The 17143-nt window shown below is 40.9% G+C and overlaps 1 pseudogene; it reads left to right on the top strand.

The window, feature by feature from the left end:
• Positions 1-17143, top strand: part of LOC143637800 (semaphorin-4C-like) — a 54618-nt pseudogene that overhangs the window by 35421 nt on the left and 2054 nt on the right.

The following is a 17143-nucleotide window of genomic DNA, read 5'->3' as shown; positions in this document are numbered from 1 at the left end:
CTCACTGTTGGACTTTGTCTCTGCAAAGAGCAATCCCACATTATGGTGGCTTTAAAAAGAAATAATATCAATAGTTTTCATGGTCTTCCTGTACCAATTTGGATTATTATTTCTGTGTAATCACACTGAAGACATTCCAGTGAAAGTCGTTAATTTTGAGCTACAGTTATTGGCAGTGACAGCACTTAATTGTTAAGTGCCTTCTTCCTTAACCTTCCTGGAACACAGCCAGGTGTGTGATGCACAATTGTCAGAGAAATTATTCATATGCTGCTAAAAAAAAACTGGTTTTTGTAATTAAAGAATATTTTGCAACCACATTGGTTACTTCCCTAAGAAGTGAACACTATCCATCCATCGTAACCATGCTGTCCTCTCCTAGTCTGAATCCTGGACAGAGGTCCTTTTGGAAGGCAACACCAGGCCATGCTTTTTTTTATTATTTATTTATTTATTTATTTATTTTTTTTATTGTTGGTTGTTCAAAACATTACATAGTTCTTGAAAAATCATATTTCACACTTTGATTCAAGTGGGATATGAACTCCCATTTTTACCCCGTATACAGATTGCAGAATCACATCAGTTACACATCCATTGATTTACATATTGCCATACTCGTGTCTGTTGTATTCTGCTGCCTTTCCTATCATCTACTATCTAGGGGGTAGAGAGAGAAGAGGGGAGGGGAGGGGGGAGGGGGGATAGCAGGCAATGCTTTTCTTCAAAGACAAGGTGAATGTCTGAGGAAGACTGAATGCACAGAGCTGCCTTTTTTCAAAGTTGTAGCAAGACAGGATAAATTGTCCTTGGATTGAAACATGACATAAATGGGAACTAAGGAACAAGTCAGATGGCCATATCTTTATGGGCAATTATTTCTGCAGTAGACTCTGAGCGGGCAGGATCTTGCCAGTTTCTTAAACCTGGGGACTAGATCAAGGAAAGCAGTGTATTCTTGTCCCTGAGGCAAAAAAGGCTAAGAGCTGGGTGGAAGGAGGACCATTCCATGTACTGTTTTATGCTGAGAAAATGCTAAACACTTGAGCTGTGCCCAGGACTTAACTGCTGTGACTCAGGGTGAAACTTGTAAAGGCCAAGTCCTCCATAACTAATCTCAGTGGATGCCAATCCATATGCCCATCTGCAGCAGATGGTTATGTCCTACAGCAGAATGAGTAGATGTTCTTTACACCTTGGCTCATGCCATATTCTGGCCCCTTGTAGTGCACAGCCATCTGGGGACTTGGTCAAAATTTTTGGTAACCACAGTGCTTTTCTCTAAGTTGCTTTTTTGGGTTGACTTCTCAACTTTCCAGCTAAAATCACTGTCATAATCACTGTATGTAAGTAGTTCACTAAATTAGTCAGAGGACACTTTGGATTTGTTGAAGGCACATTCCTTCAGATTCCCAGATGACTAGTGCTATTACATCAAAAGAATTTTATAGCAACAAGATTAAGCTTACTGGGGACATGCTTATGAACCAGAAAATTTCTGGGTCTGACACATGGAAAGTTCCTTCTGCAACAAATAAGTGCAAACTCCATCCAACAGGAAACCACAAAATACACAAATTTTCAAGGATTGTAACTTGGAGTCCAGTTGGAGACCTTCCTTCTATAGAAAATGAAGGAGTACATTTCAGGTAGAGTGATTCTGCTAACTTATGGGCCTGAAATACCTTAAAATACACACCAAAAGCACTTCCACTAGGATTAAAATTAGAAATAAATATTCATAGGTGCACTTCACTCAAATCATCAACCATCAGGAAGAGTCCCAGAGCTGAGTGTCTAAAAAGTATGCTCCTCTAGCATAGAGAAAATCATGGTGTATAAAAGACACTAGAACACTGTTCTCAACAACAGAGAGGGTTGATGGTAAGCCATGCTTCATTCACAGGCACCCTTGCCTGTGCTAAGTGGTGGCTTTAATTTTCTGTAGAATTTTCCAGTTATAAGCTTGAGCCTTTCAACTCCCCCATTTGCCCCAAACTCACCTTGCTACTGCTTACTAAGGGTTGTTTTCCACTTAGCTTTTGTGCAGACTAATCTCAGAAGCATTCCCAGTGTTCCCATGAAGTCCTATTGTCTACTTTGGGGGATTGAAGCAGACATGCAGGCAACACAGACTGTAAATTTTCTGGAAGCCTTGTGCCAAGAGTACCTTGAGTCTTTGCTTTTATTGAATTGCCATCCATGACAGATGAGCAGTGCACTCTTTTGGTGTTTTCTAGAAGGAACCACCTGCTTCTTTTCTTTTTCTTATTTTTATAGCATTTAAAAAGTAATGATTACCAAACTTCCCCCACCCCCCCAAAAAAAACACAATTAATGAATAGTTCTTGTCAACTAAAATGTTCTAGTGAAGCTCACTGCTGCTCTTCCATTTCTTCTTAATTTGAATGAAAAATATCTCTACGTGCAATTACTATGGGGGGTGTTTAAAACATGGGACAATTTGCCCATACTCTGAAGGAAGTTACCTCCTTATCACATGGAAGAACTGTCATAGAAGAGTAATGCAGTATTATATTAATAATTTGCAGACTTTTATCTAATCTACAATCATGAACAGATTATTAGTTTTAAAAAATAAATGGTTAATCAGTCTTTGATCATTGTTTTGATCTTTTTTTGTTGCTGTTGTTTAAATGTTTCTTATCATACTTTTAAAGCTGACAGAACTGATTGAATGTTGATTATCTTGAAAGTATTTTGAAGATAGATTTACAATGGCCTGTAAATTGTGCATATATATGTAGATTGATACATATTCTTGATTTGAAAATATGGTATATTATTACTGGTTTTATACAAAATACTGAATAGTAAAATTGTATAATTACATAATTAAAAGTATTACGCCCCACAATGGGAGTGGCATAAGTTGAGGAGTCTTCTGAAATGTTATTCAAAAACATAACCTGATTTTATTTTAAATAATACTCATTCATTTGTTATAATTATTCAGAAAATTTTTTACCTTTTCTCTCTGCAAAAAATTTCCATTCCTTCTTAAAAAGTAAATTTTCATTTTTATAGTTTTTATACCTTCCATTATTATTGGGTAGTGATAAATAATTTATTCCCTGCTCCACTGAATATTCTAGGGTTTGATGAGAATACATTCTTGAAAGAAATGAAAATCTCAAGTTATTTCACTTACTACACTGTGATGAATATGCTCCACAAATATATGAAATTTTACCAAGCTGGGGAAAATAGCCATAAGCAGTATGAAACAATTTCTGATAAATTAGAAAAGTGAGGAGAAAAACATATCATATGTTAGAACATTAATTAAAATAGTCAAGAAAAACATTTATATTCAAAATTTTAAAATTCCTCAAGAAAAAAAAAATTGGATATGACCAAGAAAAATAAATGAGTCATTTGTATAGATACTTCTATTTGGTTAAAAGTTAAATTCTTATCAGATGTTTTCCAGAAGGAAATTGGAGGCAAACACACATAATATCACCAAGACCCTGAAACTTGGCTCATCACCTCTCAGCAAAATTCACTGTAGTCTAACATTTTTGGAATAGTTAAAGAAATTTGCCTACAGTGAAAAATTTGCTAAAATGTAAAATTTGTTTAATGCAACTACAGACTTGTTATTCCCATGTCACTAGTGTTCTCTTTGATTCACGTGCTTACATTAACAAGAAAAAATGAAGTTTTAAAACTCATTTAAAACAGTATATTCTGTCTGGGTATGGTGGTGCATACCTGTAATCCCAACAGCTTGGGAGGCTGAGACAGGAGGATCACAAATTCAAAGCCAGCCTCAGCAAAAGTGAGGTGCTAAGAAACTCAGTGAGACCCTCTCTCTAAAAAAAATACAAAACCAATATATTCCATCTTACTCCATTTTTTTCTCATTATTAAGAAAGTGGATATTGCATTTTGATATAACTCAGGATATTTATGAAAATTACTAGATATTTTACTTGTGTTGTTTCACCCAGTACATTTGTGAAAACTGCAATTTAAGAATAAACATTGAGGGCTGGAGATGTGGCTCAAGCGGTAGCGCGCTTAAGCGTGTGGCCCGGGTTCGATCCTTAGCACCACATACAAATAAAGATGTTATGTCTGCTGAAAAATAAAAAATAAATATTAGAAAATTCTCTCTCTCTCTCTCTCTCTCTCTCTCTCTCTCTCTCTCTCTCTTTAAAAAAAAAGAATAAACATTGATGTTCAATTTTCTAAAGCTATCTTAAAACAAAGAGTATTGTGCCGATAGAAGTATGAGAATTTTCTCAGGGTTCATGGAGAGACTTACTAGGCAAGATATATTAGCTTTCTGATCTGCAAAAGACCCCAGGATTCATCAAAATTAATTTCAGTCAGCCACACTGGTTCCTGTCTGCAATTGCAATAACTCTGGGTTGAGGCATGACTATTGCAAGTTCAAAGCAATGTTCAGCAACTTATTGCGGCTCTGAGCAACTTAGAAAGACCGTGTACCCAAATAAAAATTAAAAAATGGGCTGAATATGTGGTTCAGTGCCTAAGTGTCCCTGGGTTCAATGCCTGTTACCAAAAAAAAAATCAGTTTAAAACTACCCTTAAGACACAACTATCTTCATCATTTCATCATAATTAGTTTCTTATCAAATAAACCTAACAAGTGATAACTATTTTTATTGTCCCACAGGAAATACTTTGCAGGAATTCTTCGGGAAAGAAAGGTCCTTATAAATGTTGCAAGAAATCCTTTGATACAACATAGTTCCCCTCATAGAAGACAGGTAGAATTGTTTTATGTGTGACCAGAAAGCAATTGTTGAAGTGTCCCTTCCCACAATATACATTATAGAAAGAAAAAAATTTAAATGGTTAAAAACACCCTGTTGAAACTTTCTTTCTGTTATACAGCTCACTTAATGTTTTTCAAGCTTTAAATATGAATAGGAGAAATCTTTTTTTGTGTGTCCTGCATTTTATAAGAAATTCTTTTAATACGATAATAATCTTACTTTATGGAAGGTAAAAATGTAATCGAAGACATCAAACATATCTCTACTTTCTTCACTGAAGTGTATAAACAAAAAAAAAATAGGGGGTGACAGATTCAATCTGATGTAAGGCATAGTTCACTATGCCTTGCATCTGGCACTTGTAAGTGTTTCTGTTTTACTATTATTGTAATTGTCTCTGGATATCTTTATTATTGTCACCAAAATAAAACAAATAAATAAAAACAAAAACCCATAATACACTCCCACATACACACACAAAGACAAAAAAATTACCAAAAGTTCTAATAAATTTAGGAAAGAAGTTGGATCAGAATAAACCAAAAGGTGAATGAAAGGAGAAAACCATAAAATAAGCAGAAGACTGGGGGTAGGACGTGACAGGGTAAGATTGGGAAAGAGACATAAATGTGCACTTAAGACACCTAAATGTCAATACCTGCTAAAACTGGGGTTCCAAATATGGGCTCTCTGTGCTTCTGAAAAGAACATGCATTGCTACTTGGTGAAGGAGCAGAGCCTAAAGTTCTCTGTAGAAACTACTCAGTCCTGATTGAGTGGTACAACAGCAGGCAGAAACAATAAATGAAATAAGGAGCAGGACTTGTTCCAGAAGAAGTTCATTTTCAAACAGAGGCTTCATTTCCACACTGGCTGGACCTGCAAGCAGCAGCATGGCAACCCAATCCACATTTTTAGTAGTTCTATAATTGTTCACTCTAGAACTCCCTCAGCTTCTCTGTACATTTTAACATTTACATGATAAAAGTTGGAAAAATATGTCTTTGAATTATCCAACAATTTTAACTATTATGCAAAGTTCAAATACTAAAAGGTCATACATTTTAAAAGAAATTCATATTCTTGAATATGGTGAAGACAGATACCTACTGAGAACAGAAACCACCAAGCACTGGCCCATGGCTTCCCAAGTTTCTGAACTCTCTCACTTTCTGTACTCACTTGCCTGGGGATCAACAGTTCAACAGAGTGTGGGCAGTCCATGGACAGTGCTTTGAGCTGTGTTTATACTGTTTTTTTTCCTAATGTCTGTGATATTATGAGATTAATATTTTTTAGAGGATAAAATTATATTTGTAGTGTATGCTATATGTGTATGTCCAAGGCCCTGTGTTAAATCTCTGTCATCAAAAATGTAAAATAAAAACAGAAGAGAGATGGGCATGGTGGCACACACCTGTCATACCAGCATCTAAGAGGCTGAGGCAGGAGGATCATGAGTTCAAGGCCAGCCTCAGAAACTTATCGAGGCCCTAACCAATTTAGTGAGACCCTGTTCTGAATAAAATATTAAAAATGGCTGTGGATGAATCCTGAAATCTGGAAGTCACAAAGTTAATCTGCAGAAATGCTAAACCCAGGAGCTAAATGTTTGTAGACTATGTAACTCAGGAGGTACCTGAGGACCCAAGGCAGATCTGATAGGGATCCATGCCAGGGCTTAGGACAGGGAGTAGGACATTGTGCTGCTTCCAAGGAGCTTTCAGTTAGTGCAGAGTGCTTCAGCCCTGGCACTATTGATATTCTGGGCTGTCCCAGCTGTAAGGCATGGCGTGTGCATTGAAGGAGGTTTAGCAGTGTCCCTGTTATCTACTCACTTGATGTTAGTAGCACCTCTGCATAATTGTGACAAGCAAAACATTGCCATGTGTCTCCCCACAGACAAATCAACTCTATCATGAATGACTGTCATAAGACAAAATATTGATAGTCACTATTAACAAGAACTATAATATGCCAAGTAGTGAGGAACTTTAAAATTCTCATGGAAAGATAACATCCATGGAAATTTCTATATCCTGACAGGCACAGTGGTTTACACCTGTATTCCCAGCAGTTTGGGAGTCTGAGGGAGGATGATTGAAAGTTTGAAGCCAGCCTCATCAACTTAGTAAGACCCTAAGCAATTTAGCAATACCCTGTCTCTAAATAAAATATATAAAAGGACTGGAGATGTGGATCAGTGGATAAATTGCCCCCTGGGTTCATTTCCTGGTACAAAAAAAAAATAACTTGTGTTTCTTGCTGGTCACAGTGGCACATACCTATAATCTTAGCATCTTGAGAGACTGAGGCAAGAGGGTGACATATTTCAGGCCAGCCTCAACAACTTGGGAAAACCCTGTCTCAAAGTAATAATAATAAGAAGAAGAATAAGAAGAAGGAGAATCAGAATAGGCTGGGGATGCATCTCAGTGGTAGAGCACTTGCCTAGCATATGCAAGGCCCTGGGTTCCATCCTCAATACTGAAAAAAAATTACATATCCTAGGTGATACTTATAATCAGAAGGAAAATGATAAGCGATATCTATACTGTTCCATGACTGTGAAACTGCTCCCAATTGTATTGGGATTCAAAGATGACCAAAATCTATCCAGCAGGATATTTTATTGAATGCTCACAATATTCTTCCAAATAATTATTACAGTATGTACTGAGTGGAAAATAAACCAGAATACCCAGAAACATTATTCCTTTCAATATTAGGATGCTGAGGTTGATGCTTAATGTCTCCAAGGCTCACGTCACCATCACAACCACCCACATCCACCAAAATAATACTATCTATGCAGGGGACACACATATGTATCAACTACCTACTGTTCTAAGGTCATCAAATTATTTAATGCTCATAAATCCCTATGATATCATTCCATTTTACAGAAGGATAAGAGAAATTGGAGATTTAGCCGAAGCTAAAGTGTTATAAATTGGTAGGTGAGGGATTTTTCACTGCATCATTGTTTCCTCTTTCCAGCTGCACACACAGGGAGAGAGACATTCAATCCTCATTATTAATAGTTTCTATCTGTGCAAATTTTCCTACCCACCAGATTTAATTTGTAACCTCAAAAATCAATGCTCTTGACACTTTCATGGTTCTTTATGAATTCACACAGAACCATGAAAACTTTTAGCCACCAAGTGTGCATGTACCCACCTATATCATGCCCCACCTTCTAATTATTTCATGGTCACTATCAACATCAAGCAGCATTGATGGTGCAGGACTGAGTTATGCAAAAGACATAAGACAGGCTACAATTGGGGGCATGCGAGATGACCATCAATTGATAAAGCTGCCTGGGCATCACTGATGTGAGGCTAAAATACTGACATGACAGTCACGTTACCAAGAGTGAGAAAGATGTCAAACCCTTTCCAGCAGCTCTTTTTTTTTTTTTTTTTTTTGGAGGGACCAGGGTAACCCGGGATTGAACTCAGGGGCACTTTACCACTGAGCCACATCCTCAGCACTATTTTGTATTTTTTTAGAGACAGGGTCTCACTGGGATGCTTGGCACCTCACTAAGTTTCTGAGGTTGGCTTTGAACTTGTGATCCTCCTGCTTCAGCCTCCTGAGATGGTGGGATGACAGGCATGCACCACTGTGCCTGGTCTACCCTGTACACTTCAGGGTAAGAAACTGTCACAGGTGAATCTGTAGGCAGCTGTGCACCCTTCAGAGGTGCAATAGCTCTACCCTTTGCTCCAGGCCACTATAACAGTCCACCATTAGGTAGAGATAAGCCCTGGACACCACTGCCTTTTTCTTCCTGACCATGTCCATCCTCCATAGTGTATGCCAGATGGATAACACAACCCAGATTGATGTGGCAGAAATATCTACAGTGATCCCACTGAGAGAACAAAATATCAACAAAGAATGTGTCCTACATTGCAGCGTCCTGATGGTTCACAGTGAGAAGAAATGCCATTTCTTTGCCTAGAATGACCAAAGGGAAAAACAATCTTCAAATTAAGACATTTTTATTTTAAAGGCACTGATCTACATTATTTGGTGACAAAAGGAGCACTCCTATGAAGAAGAGGGCCCTAGGGGGTAGCTTGAAAAATAACTCAAAAGTGTACAGTTGGGGTGGAGTATGAGTGTCTGAGTGATGGAGGGGGCTGGGAATGTGCTGGGGGGGTGGTGCATACCTGTAATTCCAGCAGCTCAGGGGGCTGAGGGAGGAAGATGTCAACTTCAAGGCTAGTATCAGCAATATAGTGAGGCTTTAGGCAACTCAGCGAGTCCCTATCTCAAAATAAAATACAAGAAAAGGGCTGGGGATGTGGCTCAGTTGTTAAACACCATTGGGTTCAATCCCTGGTACAAGAATAAAATAAAATAAAATGGCTAGTATAGTGTAAAAAATGTGATAAAGGCAAGTGTTTGGTTCCTCAGAAGTCCACAGTGGCTGATTCCAGGGAGAAAATTAGCCATAAGGTAACACTTAAATATGCTTTTGGAGGCCCTTGTAGACTCCTGTATGAAGAGAGTGATGTATGCTTGGCACAGTCTGGGGAAAGAGGGATGCCTGTGGGAGAGAAGACACAGCCAGGAGGAGTGTGTGGCTTTAAAGGGGTAATTCTGGACACTCAAAGGGAGTAAGGAACCTATTTCCCTGACCTACAGCTGCACCTGCTTGCAAATGGGACAGAGCAAGTCGATTTAGTCAAGTTTAGCTCTGATTTAGACTGTACTCTTCTGTGACTTTTTCTAACTTAAGGAAACTTCAGATTAGCAATTTTGAAATTTTGCTGAGAGGTGACAGTATAGTTTTGAGTCCACAGCATGAACCCTGAAGCCAGGCTGTGTGGGTCCCCGTGGAAATTCTGTCACTAACAACTCATGTAACCTTGGGCTAGCTTCTTGAACTCTATGAACTTCAGTTTTCTCCTTTCAAAAGAGGTTCTATGCCAGGCATGGTGACACACCAGTAATCCCAGCAACTCTGGAGGCTTAGGCAGGAAGACTGCAAGTTCAAACCAGCTCAGCAACTTAGCAAGGCCCTAAGCAACTTACTTATCAAGACTCTGTCTTTAAATAAAATATAAAAAAGAGCTGGGGATATGGCTCTGGTTATAAAAAAAGAGCTGGGGATGTGGCTCTGTAGTTAAGTTCCCCAGGGTTTAGTCCCTGGTACCAAAAAAAAGTTACAGTGATGTTTAAATGAACAAATATACCTAAACCACTTAGCACAGTACCCATCACACAAGGGTTATTAATTAGTTGTGTGAGTTTATAAGTTTGTACTGGCTCCAAAGAGTCATATGCTAACATGTCTACCCAATTCCAAACTGAGTGTTATCAGTCATTACAGCAATAATTTGTTATACGTTTATCAGCATATGGCACATCAAGAATTTTAATATGTAACTAACACAGACTAGTTTATGTCAATTCTTTGCTTTTCTATAGATGACATAAACATTTAGAGGTTGTCCCCTAATCCTCAACCCACTAACCAATTCATGCTTTTCAATCTACAATAAAAGGATGCCCACAGGAAGTTAAAAACATTGTATTAAAATGCATTCAAAACACTTAACCCACCAAATATCAAATTTCAGCCTAGCTTGCCTTAAACAAACTCCAGTGGTGTGAGTCTGCTGCAGAGCAAAATCACTGATGCCATACCTCTTTTTGTTGCGAGGGGGTACTGGAGATTGAACTCAGGGGTGCTCAACCACTGAGGCACATCTCATCCCTATTTTGTATTTTATTTAGAGACAGAGTTGTGCTGAGTTGCTTAGGGCCTCGCCAAATTGGTAAAGCTGAACTAGAACTTGTGATACTCTGGCTTCAGCCTCCCAAACTGCTGGGATTACAGGTGCAGGCCTGCACCCCTGTGCCCAGCACAGAGCTCAATTTATAACACAGTGTTGTAAGGCTCATGGAATTCACTGAATATTGAACTCAAAGTGAAAAAAAAAAAAACAGAGTGGTTGCCAAGATCTGCTCTCACATCACTGTAAAGTTGAAATATTTTAAGTCAACCCATCATTAGGTGGGGGCCATCTCTATTTATGGAGTGCTATCAATCTGTCTAGCACAGACTCGCTCATTATGGGGTACAGAAATATCCTGAAGGTCCAAATAACAATCTCCCTAACCTATTTCACAAAGATAAAGCCATGAGGAAGAATCAAACTCACGCCCACTCCCTGCCCATCAACCTCTGCTCATCTCTTAGCTTAAAGGAAGAGCAAGCAGGAATCTGTCACTAGCTGGGGAGCATTGCTTTTTCTGGAATCATGCTTAGTACCACCAAGCTTTATCAGCTACTGTTTGTTTCCTCCCCCAGGAACCTCAGGTCTTTTCTCAGATAATGTGGATAAATACAGCCTGGCCCTGAGGCTGTATCATCTGCTGCTCTATCTGTACTCCTACTATATACAAACCTAGCAAAACCATCATGGACCATAGGAGGGGCACACAGAACCCCATTCACGATCTGAGTAAGAATGTATCAGGACTCCAGAGTAAAAATGTATCAGGACTCCAGAATATTTCAAATTGCTTTTTCTACCACTTTCTACCACTGGGGGATATTCATTTCACCCTTTTTAGCTGTATCTTATGATGTAAGCTACTTGAAATTGTGCATGATACATTAATCACAATATCTAAGGATTATAGAGAATATATTCTTCTAAGCACTTTTTCTAACTCCTCTTTGCAACCCTGTGAAGTATGTTGGTAATACTCCACTTGATAGGAGGAAAATCTGAGCTTTAATACATTAATTTGTGGGCTGGCATTGTGGCTCAGTGGTAGAGTGCTTGCCTAGCACAAGTGAGGCACTGGGGTTCAATCCTCAGCACCGCATAAAAATACATAAACCAGATAATGATATTGAGTTCATCTCTAACTTAAAAACTATTTTAAAAAATGTCTCTAGTAAGACTCTAACTCACACAAATATGCACATCAAATGTCTCTGTGACTTAAAACTGCTTCCTAGCTGGGCATGCCTGTAATCCCAGCAGCTCAGGAGGCTGAGGAAGGAAGTTGGCAAGTTCAAAGCCAGCCTCAATAACTTAGCAAGGCCCTAAGCAAGTCAGGGAAAACCTGTCTCAAAATAAAATTAAAAAGGGACGGGGCTGGGATGTGGCTCAGTAGTTGAGTGCCACTGAGTTCAATCCCAGGTACAAAAAAAAAAAAAAAGAAAGAAAGAAAAAGGAAAAAAAAGAAAAAGAAAAAAGCTGTTTTCCAACTCCCTTCCTCTTATGTAGTGAAAAATTCCACATGTATTATAGATAACTTTTTTTCCACTTGAAAAGTGGCTGCAGCATCCTTCAGAGCAAAAGTACTTCACCTCCCCAAAAATGTGCAGGCATAAACTAGATTCACTAGGAATCTGTGCCTCAATGAAACCTGAGGGGGGATGTGATCATACTTTCCAATTCACAAAATGTTTTTTATGTCATCTGCACAGTCAAATGCAAAGAAAAAAACTGAGGATTATCCACACAACGGGCAGCAGGCTTTAGTGTGAAAATCTCAGCTCCTATCCCTGCCCCTCCCCCAATAAAAATTGATGGCAAGAACTTACATCAGAAACTGCAAGATTCTTGCTGAAACTGTATATGCTAACCATGGACAAACTGTGAAAAGTGATGACATGTCTAACCATTTGCTTAAAAAGTCACCAATCTTGTTTGTGTTTACCAGTGGCTAATCTGCAGGTTACATCAGTTGAGGTCACATTGACTTTATACACCCATGTGTAGAAGTGGAATTAAAAAGTTACATTTAGCTGGGTTCAGTGGTGCACCCCTGTAATCTCAGCAGCTCTGAAGGCTGAGGTAAGTGGATTGCAAGTTCAAAGCCAGCCTCAGCAACTTAGTGAGATCCTGTCTCTAAATAAAATAGAAAAAGGGATGGGGATATAGCTCAGTGGTTAACTGCCCTTGGGTTCAATTTCAGGTATAAAACAAAACAGAAAAAAAAAACTTGTTTAAATATGTGGATTGATAAAATAAAAACAACAATCATTCCTCATCTTTGAAGATGGGAGAATCCTTGTAAAAATGCTAAGCAGAGTGTTTGTGAGGGGTGAATAAGAGGGGATTTTCTGGCTTATCAGACCACAGTACAATTCTGCTCAGAAATTCATTTTACCAATTAATTAAGAGATGCTCAGATATTGTGAAAACAATTTCCTAGAAATGGATATCAGAGAAAACAGGTTTGTAGCTGTAACTCCACTCCACTTCTTTGAGGCACAAACTTCTGGTACATTTTCTCCAGGACAAGCACTACCTAGCATTCTAGCTTTTAACAAAATGATTCCAATTCTATTTATGACTATGGAATTATAGAAGAAGGGAATCAATAAATCTTAAGTAATATGCCAACAGGTCATGATCAAATATAATAAGTTCCTGTCTTCTATTTCAGTCTCAATTTATGTTAGGTTCTGAAAAAGTGTTTACAAATATTTGTTTCCAAGCCAAAGGGACATGACATAAGCCCCCCACCCCCAGCTCCATCTGTTGGTGGTAGACAGAGTCTTAGTTCTGTGGCAGGCTTGAAAGTTTCTTTCTTTATAGGATTCATGATATTCTGATTGATATATTTCATTCAGGGTACCCTCCCCTTGCATCCCTTCAACTCTCCCTCTTACCCCTTTGTCTATGCTACAGTTATGGTATATGCAGTTTCAAATATACCACAACAAAACCCACTATTCTATATAATTATCATACTCAAAAAATCCCCCCTTTACAGGGGATTGAACCCAGGGACACTTAACCACTGACCCACATTCCCAGCCCTTTTTCATATTTTATTTAGCATCAGGGTCTCACTGAGTTGCTTAGGGCCTTGCTTTTGCTGAGGCTGGCTTTGAACTTGCAATCCTTCTGCCTCAGCCTTTAGAGCCCCTAGGATTACAGGTATGCACAACCACGCCTGACTCGGAACTATAGTTTTTAGGAGAGGGGTCAAGGTACTAGAGTGCATGTTACAAGAGCAGCCCCTTGTTCTTCTTTTGCTGACATACTTCAGTGTGCTCTCATTTCTAGCAGCCCTTACTTCCAAGGCTTTATGGAATCAGCCAGGGTTTGAAGAAGCCATTACCTAAAGTCACCACCAAAAGGGAAAGGAAAACAAATTCCAGTGTACTCTTTGCATTCCCAGGATTATCCCTTGCTCTGTTCCATGTGTTCTCTGGCTGAAAGGCTGCCCACAGAGCAACCTGCTTTATAATTCAGAGACTGGGGAGGCTTCAAGTTGCAAGTCACATATTAACAAAGAGGATTCATCTCATCACTGCAGCCCAACAGATGCACACAAACTTCATACTTACTGCAGATTCTATAAGTGTGCTCCCAATTTGCTTTTTTGCTATTGGTGCCTAATAGAGAGTAGAAATAATGCCACTAATATTCTAGGGTCACACTACCTAAGGATTCAAGCAGGTTGCTGGGCTCCATCTTCAATGATAAAAGGATGGGAAATAAGGAGGAGAGAAACATTCTGAGCCTGTGCTGTCTGATCTCTGCCACAAAACTTCAACCCTGCCATCAGCTGCAAACACGTATGGGCACTGGAGATCCAGTGAGATACTGTGATATTCATTTACTTGTGTGTGGGAAGGGTGGATGAAAAGTTACACATATTTGGAGTTTCAACAATAATTTAAAAAGTGGCATGACATCCTTGGAAAAAGAACTCCTTGCCTCTAAACTTAAAAGACATGGGAAGACACTTGCTTAGAATAAATCAATTTGGATGGATACAGCCACTCTGGAAAGCAATATGGAGATTCCTCAGAAATCTTGGAATGCAATCACCATTTGACCCAATTAAACCACATGGTATCTCATCAAATAGTGTGCCCCCAGGTCTTCCCAACCCCCATCAGGATCAGCAAGCTCTCTCTTCCCTTCTATGGCACTTACTGGATTAGGCCATGATGAAGTTCTATGGGACTCCCCCCAAACATACCCATGTACTTGAGCTTAAACACAGGGACACTCTATGAGCTGCATTCCCAGTCCCTTTTCAAACTTTATTTACATACAAGTTCTTACTACATTGCAAGGGCTGGCATTCAATTTGTAATACTGCTGCCTCAGCCTCCTGAGTGATTTGGAAGACAAGTGCCAGGGCTCCTTGCTGGTGGCTAGGGGCTTCTGTCCTCTACTGAAAGAAGCTTCCGGAGGATGAGAATCAAGATTTCCCACAGGGTATCATCCTTCTCTGCATCTACTTATGACATTACCATATTCCTTGTCCACTAGATCTTCTGGGAGGCACCAGCTGAGAAGAAGATCGAGTGTACTGAGAAAGGGAAGAGCAACCATGTGGATGCTCAGGCACTGCTGGCCTCCTGGGCCTCACAGGGCACTGTTCCCTGGAGTACTGTCATTTGAGGGCAGACCTCTCTTTAGCCTCGGCACTAGTGGCCCTCACCTAGGGGTCTCACTGACTGAAACTAGGGGTTTCAACTGCATCTGCTTCCTGCAGCCTTACAACACCTCCCACCTGTATGTCTGTGGTACCTACGCCTTTTAGCCCAAGTGCACCTACATTGTGAGTGCTGCCCCACCCTGGCTGCCTGCCACCCTGGCCTCCAGTATGGGGTCCTGCCCTCATGCTCATCCTCCTGACTGGCTCCCTCTGCCTCTAGAACATGCTCACCTTCACTTTGGAGCATGAAGATTTTGATGATGGGAAGGGGAATTGTCCCTATAACCCAGCTAAGGGCCACACTGGCCTTCTTGTAGGTGAGTGGATGTGCCTGTTTTGGGTGAGTCCCTTGGAACTTGACACACTCTGGGGTGTCTACACCTTGTTTATGGCCTGACTATCCTTCCATTTCCCACAGATGGTGAGTTGTACTCAGCCACCCTCAATAACTTCCTGGGCACCCAGCCTGTCATCCTCCAGAACATGGGGCCCTATCACCCCATGAAGGCAGAGTACAAGGCCTCATGGCTCAACAGTGAGCAGGGAGAAGGACTGGGGAAGCCCAGGGTGGGAAACCTGTGAGGTCCTTGTCACCTCATGACTGAACCTCCTTGCCTTGCTGCAGGGCCCCACTTCATTGCCTCTGCCTATGTCCCTGAGAGTGTCGGGAGCATCACAGGGGATGACGACAAGGTGTACTTCTTCAGTGAAAGGGTGGTGGAATATGACTGCTGTACCAAGCAGCTGCTGGCCCAAGTTGCCCATGTCTGCAAGATATTGAGCCCCCAGCATGAGCCCTGGGAACCCTGTGGGCTGGGCAGCAGCTGACCCACTGCATCCCCTTGATATATGCCAGAGTGACGTAGCCGGTGCACACACACTGCAGAAGAAGTGGACCAAATTCCTGAAGTCACAGCTGGGGTGCTCAGTGCCCAACCAGCAGCTCTATTTCAACCAGCTGCAGGCTGTGCATACCCTGCAGGGTGCCTCCTGGAACAAGACCACCTTCTTTGGTGTATTTCATATGTGATGGTGAGTTGGCCAGGAATGCTGGGGTGGGGATGAGCATGTGTTCAGGTCAAGGGCAGTATGTGGGTGGGAGGGCCTGAACCATGCTGTCCTATAGGGACATCCAAGTGGTCAGTGTCTGGAACACTGAGTACTTGCCCCTTTTAAAGGCCCCTGGGGAAAGAAGGCAAGGCCCTGCCTGGTGGCACCTTAGATCTGCCTGCTGGTATATTCTGCCCATGAGCATTTTCTGCTGATCCCTACATTCCTGCAATCTCTGGAGCTGGGGTGAGATGTTAAGGTGGGCATCGGACCTGACCCTTGAGATCCCTCTCTCATTGCAACAGGGGTAATGTGGACCTTTCCTCAGTCTGTGAGTACCAGTTGGAAGAGATCCAGTGGGTGTTCCAAGGTACCTACAAGGAGAGGGACATGGTGGGGAATCAGCAGGTCAGGCCCAAAGCACCACTGGGGACTAGGCAGAAACCAACCCTGAGTTGTTTGAGGAAGTGCAGAAGTGGGGTAAATACACTGACCCAGTACCCAGCCCCCAGCCTGGTTCAGTGAGTCCTTTGGGCAGGAAGTGTTCCCTGTCAGTTCCAGTGGCCTCCCACCAGCTGATAGCTCCCCTGTCCATACCCCTACCCCCACAAGTGCATCAACAAATGGCACCATCACCATGGTCACACCAGTTCTCTGGAGCTGGCTGACAGAACCCTCATCTTCATCAAGAAGCACCCACTGATGGACAAGCAGGTAGAGCCTTCATGGGGCCAGCCCCTGCTCATGAAAACACCAACTTCACCCACCTGGTGGCTGACCAATTTACAGGATTTGACAAAGCCACCTATACACTGCTGTTCACTGGCACAGGTAGGTAAGCTCTTGGGTGTGTCTGGGGCTGGGAGACACCC

Source organism: Callospermophilus lateralis, unplaced genomic scaffold (genome assembly GCF_048772815.1).
Source record: "Callospermophilus lateralis isolate mCalLat2 unplaced genomic scaffold, mCalLat2.hap1 Scaffold_94, whole genome shotgun sequence".
Taxonomy (NCBI): Eukaryota; Metazoa; Chordata; class Mammalia; order Rodentia; family Sciuridae; genus Callospermophilus; species Callospermophilus lateralis.
The sequence above is the reverse complement of the archived record's forward strand: the minus strand, read 5'-3'. Positions and strand labels throughout refer to the sequence as shown.